Below are 6,775 nucleotides of genomic sequence, written 5' to 3' on the forward strand. Positions count from 1 at the left end.
AATATGTTATGAACAGAACGGACTAAGCTTTTTACACTTCAACATTTGCAAAAAAATAAATAAAAATCGCGCTGTTTAGAACTAGTGCAAAGAAGAATTGAGTTATTTCACACGCGCACTACCGAGTAGGCGTTCCTTAACGGAAATACGCAGATGCTTACGAGAACGCGCCAATAAGATATCGCTAGCGCATGCTTGGCTCTGCCCTCCTCCTTGCTTGTTCTACCCACTAAGACTAATTTGTTCACATTGGAAACGACAAGATGTGGTCTATCTTGGTTTAGTTATAAAACATCTTTGGTTACATCAGCAGGCCAGGCCCCGTCCAAACCAGACAGAACAGCAACCCTCCACACGCGCACAAATAGGATATGACATATTGAGAGGCCTCCCTACATGAAACAACTGGGAAAAACGATCTCTGACTGAAAAATCTTTTGAATGGTCATCCAATTTCATATTCGATGTCGGAAACTCGGGCTCCGACATTTCCGTCATGACTTCCACTCATCCTTTTTCCGAGTTCCCAGTTGATAAAACAAAAAAAAGAGTTCCTAGTTGCACCATTAATTAGCACATGAAAGTGATCACTGACACTCAAGCATAGCATTTGAGTAGTAAGGCAAGCAATCGACTGTAGACGAAAGTCGAGAAATCAGGTAGGTGCTTTTAGATTCACTAGCGTAGCTTTCAAATGTATTGGGTTCCACAAAAACAGTCAGTGGTCAGCCAAAAGTTAAATACAATTCCATTTAAACTTACTGCGCTGGTGGGCAAGACAGTTCGTCATTATGAAGGGGAAATTTAAGACAAAATATGTAAAAGGAACGAATTATTAAACAGACTTTCCAAACATGGGTCTGTTCTAGACCAACTTCCCCCCTTCTTCTTCTTTAAAGTTTTATGGCAGACTACGCCACCTACTGTGTGGGGTATTGAAACAAATAAAAAATAATATATTCCATTGCGGGCGATCTGAGATAATACAAAAATGAATCAAACAACCATCCCACTCTTTCAGTCACATTCAAATCACATCCCTATGAGGACAGAGCATTCATCAACAGGATTCCTTGTTAATGGCTCTGTAAAAATTCCCGGAGTCCCAAAAAACGCTGAGCCGCACTTACAATGATGGCTATTTTCTCTGATTTTCTCTCTGTTTGCACTGTGCAGTTGATAACCAAAGTAATAAACGCTACAAAGTCCATCTTCTTAACATGCGACATGTCAGGATCCCTCTGTTGACAAGGAACCTCTTGTGTCTCTACTCCTAATACCATTACTTATTCAACTTCACTCTTCTCACTGCCTCCGGATAGGAGACAGCCCTTACTCTTACCACCTCCGTCTCCTTCAGCCTAACAGGACACTTCAGAAATTCAGGTGCATGTTCACCACCACAATTGCAGCATTTAGGCTCAGCTGGCATATAATACTTCTCAGTCTACATACACATTACCAAATCTCATATAACCCAAAGACACCTGAGAAGGGAGAACTTCTTCTTTTTCAAGGTTTTATTGGTGGACTACATCTAAAAATGTAGTATTGCTGCCACCTACTGGCTGGGGTAAAAACTGAGATACTTAAATATATATATTTATTTGATATATGCAGTACCAGTCAAAAGACTGGACACACATACAGGTGCAGCTGGTTGAGAGAATGCCAAGAGTGTGCAAAGCTGTCATCAAGGCAAAGGATGCATACTTTGAAGAATCTCAAATATAAACTATATTTAGATTTGTTTAACACTTTTTATGTTACTACATGATTCCATATGTGTTATTTCATATTTTGTATGTCTTCACTATTATTCCACAATGTAGAAAATATAAAAAATTAAGAAAAACCCTTGAATGAGTAGGTGTTGGTAAAAGCAGCATTGGATCTACAGACTGAATAATATGAGTTTGTTTTATTTATATATGCAGTACCAGTCAAAAGTTTGGACACACCTACTCATTCAAGGGTTTTTCTTAATTTTTTATATTTTCTACATTGTGGAAATGTAGAAAGTGGCTAAAAGTGATCTCCAGTTTGTTTGATGTTTTTGTTAGTTTGTCCTCTTCAATTAATCACCTGCGCAATAAATGCAACAAAATCAAACATCTTCATGATTAGTGTTTCAGGATCTCTCAACTAACTAACATCCAAAGACTCTTGGGTATTCACTGCCATAGCGTCATCATCTCTGCTGCTTTGACAGTTTTCACCGCCTCTGCATAGGATGCCTTCAACAGTTCTGATCCTTGCTGCTTTTACCTCCTTCACCCTAACAGGGCAGTCAGGGAACATTATTCCCATCACAATTGCAACACTGTGCATCCTCAGACTCTTCAACAATGCTATTCTGTTTGCAAACACTTGACACAGGGCCAAACTCTTTACATTTATGACATTGAAGTGGCTTTTGTACATATATAGGCTCGCACTGCAAATCTCATATATTCCAGCTTTACATGGGTTCAGGAGAACTTCTTCATCAAACATCAATAATACATAAAGGCTTTTCTCCTTCTTTCCATTCACAGTGTGGGTTCAGCGACGTGAATCAACTATTCCTGGCATGTTCATCTTAAACCATGAAGACTCAAAGTATTGACACCAAATATGACACCTTTTATCAGTGCCCTACTCCAATAATCATAGCATTCCACTTCATGCGTCGAATACTTTGTACATCCACAGTGCTTTCTCCTTTTGTTCTTTTGACACACATGAAATCAACATCATGCCACTCCTCCACTCCAACTGCCTCCACTCCCAATGGAGTGCCCCACCATTTTTGTGCCCGCAAACAGGTTTCCCCAAAAAACATCATTGCTCATGAAATGCACTCCAACAAGGAGGCATTGTCATACCGAGGTTTATCTTGATTTACAACTTTAGCCCTTTTTAGCTCCATTCTTTGATGTTACAGTATTCCACTAATTTCTTCTATTGTCACTCGCGCCAACAGAATCAAGCAGCGCCATTGCTCTCAAACGTGTATCTCCCTAAAGCAGCCATGAAAGTATGGGTCCTCCTTCAACTTCCCCTGTGCACGTGTGTCAAATGTGGACAAAAAAGGGATAACTTGTGGGGGATGTTGCTAGTGTATGTAAATACACCCACGTTGCTAAAAGCACCTAGGGATGGTGCATTTGCGACAGCCGAAAGTAGGACACTCCAAAGGCAAGGCTCAGATCAACCTGGTAGTGTTTCCGTTGTTTCTAGAAGTTTGTCTTTATGATGTTGAAATAAACATGTCTCTAACCCCAATGTCACACCCTCACAAACTGAAATCATATGTGTGTAGATTGCACAATCAATTTGTGAGAGAAAGCCTCAAATATCACATTAATTTGTACATCCACTGAATACATTAATTGCGGCAAAGTTGGTTCCGGTTTCAGTCATGTCTTTGGTTATGCGGGTCAACCAAAAACACTATAATGATTGGTTGACAATAGAGCCTCCCACAATGCAGGCGATGGCTGTTGGATGAAGTTGGTGAAGAGCAACTGCAGAAACTTGCAGCCGACTGCAGTCAAACCTTCATGACCTTTGATCACATGATTTTTGTAAAGTTCACGCAGTTGACATGTAGGTGCACGTCAGACAATTTCTATCCCCATAATCCAACTCACTTTGAAAGGCGGTGACCAATGATGGTCACGGACTTGACAAAAGCGATCAGCTTGATGACTGTATATGCTGCCAATGCACCTGAGAGGAGTTGCCAAAGAATTAGGATCTCCACGAGTGCTGCATTTAAGCAATAAGGCAAGAAAGGGTGTGGTATATGGCCAATATACTACGGCTAAGGGCTGTTCTTACTCCGCGTTGTATTGTGCCTAAGAACAGCCATTAGCCGTGGTATATCGGCCATATACCACACCTCCTCGGGCCTTATTGCTTAATTAACCCACACGTTCCCTCTTTAAGGAAATAGAACAGAAGAAGAATATGTAAAAAGTACAAATAAATGTTGCTTTAGAAATGTATTGAATCTTTTATTTCCTAAATAGAAAATGCACATTTTGTGACTATTATTCTTATTTCCAATGTGCTGATTTGGCAAAACTGGTTACGTGTTAAAAAAAGTATATTCGTTGAAATATTGTCAAATGAATATTGTATGTATGTGATTCTGTAACAGTCCTTGAATCAGGAGATAATAGAATGTATCCTCTGCTCAGTTTATTACAGAGAGGCTTTCATCCCTCAAGTGTGGAGGCTCTGTCCTGGTCAGTCCTACAACCAAAGAGAATCGGTGCATTCGACCAGTGCATTCGACCAGGTCTCTCATCTTCATTAACCCTTGTGTAGTCTTAACATTCTGTATACTCCCCTTGTCCCAAGGGTAAAAAATGACCCGCCTTCACTAAACCCCTAAAATAAAGCAGCTTATTTAAATTTTAAACCCCAAATCTATTTTGCATGAAGAAACAACCTGTCATTCATCACAAACTTTGTGAATATCTGGGTTTTCCCTCTTCACAATGCAGAAAGTGCATTTAATCAGTGGACACCACTCATTTTTATTACAACACACCTGTCATAATTGTTTTCTTTTTTAAAGTAGAGGTTTATTATTATTATTATTATTGCTAAAGGTACTGCATAGGTGTAAACATGACTTTTTTTTAACAAGAGATAGCCCATAGCCTAAGAAAGTAGCAGAAATGTGCAGAAAGTAGTTTTGAATGCATTTTATTGAAGGGAAACAATAACAGTCTTGAACTTTTTTGGCAACATAGTGATATATTCGTATATACTGTACAATGAGGAATTCAATTACAAAATACAAATTTTCTCCCATTTTTTTAACCATACCCACCACCCACAAGGTTTATAAACAACAACAAAAATAAGAATAAAATAAGATAATAGATACAAAACAAAAACATGAAGAACATAAATCAATCAACTCTAATTAGCACATGTAGGACAGTATGCAAGTGTGTGTGCATGGACTTTGCATATGTATTTCTCACATGTGCAGCACATAGTATTTGTTTTACATTCCTTCTTTGGGGGGGGGGGGCAGACTTGGCATCTCCTCCTCTTGCCTGCCCCAGCTGCACCATCAGGTGGATCAGGACAAGATTCAGCCCCCTGAACAGCTTTAACAAGCATTGCAGAGGCTGCTGTGCGGGGAGGCACTCCCTTCTTTGAATGTGTGGGGTTACAAGTGCCTTTCCCAGCTGCTCCAGGAACACCCTCACTTACAGATATTAAGAAAAAAATGTACCTCTGAATGGAACCAATTTCTCATCCACTGTTACTTCAGGTCCAGGGTTGTAGAGGTATGGCAGACGCTTCACCCACTTCTCCCAGACCTCTTATAGCCGCTAGTTTCTCTCACACGTCTTGCAGGTCTTGACTCACGGTTATCAAATCGTAGCATTCTTGAGAATGTGTGACAGACTTTCAGTGGCATCGTGGCACGGAAAATCGCCCTTCCACTCTCTGCATCCCAGAGACTACATGTAGCCTCGCCTCAGGACCGATACACACCCACTAAGATTAGCAGCCCTATGTAGGCACGCAGGTCAATCTCATCCATCCTTTTCCAGTTTTCTCCATATTTACGGAAACCCTCCAAATGTGTCATCTCCAGGATGATTTTTTCGATGGCTGGTGTGATGAACATGTAGAATGTTGAGGTGATTTCCTGGGCATGGGCAACTGCATGTCTTGTGGGCCCTGGGGTCATCCTTGAGACATTTTGTGCTGCCATCCTGCCCTGGTTGTCATATGGTGACAAGGACCATGTTATTTTGCTGTTCTTTAATTAACACAAATGTCTCTCTTTCAGCTTGGGGGATTTCTTCTTCATCTGAAGATGATGCATCGTGCTCTGGGTTGTATTCTTCCCCATCATATTTTTCAGATACCTCCTCCTCTTCTAAATCATTGTTCTCTTGTTCCTCCTGGACATCTGAAAAAATCAGATCTACGACCTGTTGGGCACTGAAACGTGCAGTCATGGCTCAGCAAAGAGAGAACTGGGGGGACTGCCATCTGCAGCACCTTTATAGCCTCTGACTGCATTCCCCATTAGGAAACAATGCTTTCAAGAAATGCTTATTTTGTCTGAAATTTTGTTTATTTTGTCTGAAATTTTGTTTATTTTGTCTTTGAAATTGAATCGTGTGTGGGTTTGTGGAGGGGAGATGCTGCACATGCACAAGAAACCCCAAGACAATCTGTGTAACCTGGTGGTGTACAGCTTTCATGGAAATATGAACAAAGGTGATGTTTCACTTTTTCTGATGTTGGGGTCACTCTAGGAAAAGTCATCAAATTTCAAGTTGAAAAAATATAATTTAGGGGGTTTTCTCTGCTGTTTAACATGACCCTTAAGACAACAAGGGTTAAGACTGCGTGTAGCCTTGATTTCTGAGGCATAAGATATTCTAATGTAACACAGTGGAACACCCCTAAACTGCTGGAAAGAAGGAGACAAGCAGAATGAAATTTCATATTTTTGTCTCTTTAAATTCTTTGAGTGAATCAATATCTGCAGGCAGCTTGGGGGCTCTGCTTTTTCAACTCATCTGCCCATCACTGTAGAGAAGAGCTGGTTTATACTGCTCCCTAGTGGAAATTATGAGGCATTGCATTTACAGTGACGTTATTTATGACATACCTCAGCAATAATTCTCAAAGCGTAAAACTCCTTACTATCTTGAAGTTTCCCCAATATTTTGAATTACCATCCAAGATCCATGGCCACAGACAAAACAAGCTTTTCATCATTAAGTCTGGAAGGCACTTTCAC

Source organism: Salvelinus alpinus, chromosome 22, assembly GCF_045679555.1.
Source record: "Salvelinus alpinus chromosome 22, SLU_Salpinus.1, whole genome shotgun sequence".
In the NCBI taxonomy this organism is placed as follows: Eukaryota; Metazoa; Chordata; class Actinopteri; order Salmoniformes; family Salmonidae; genus Salvelinus; species Salvelinus alpinus.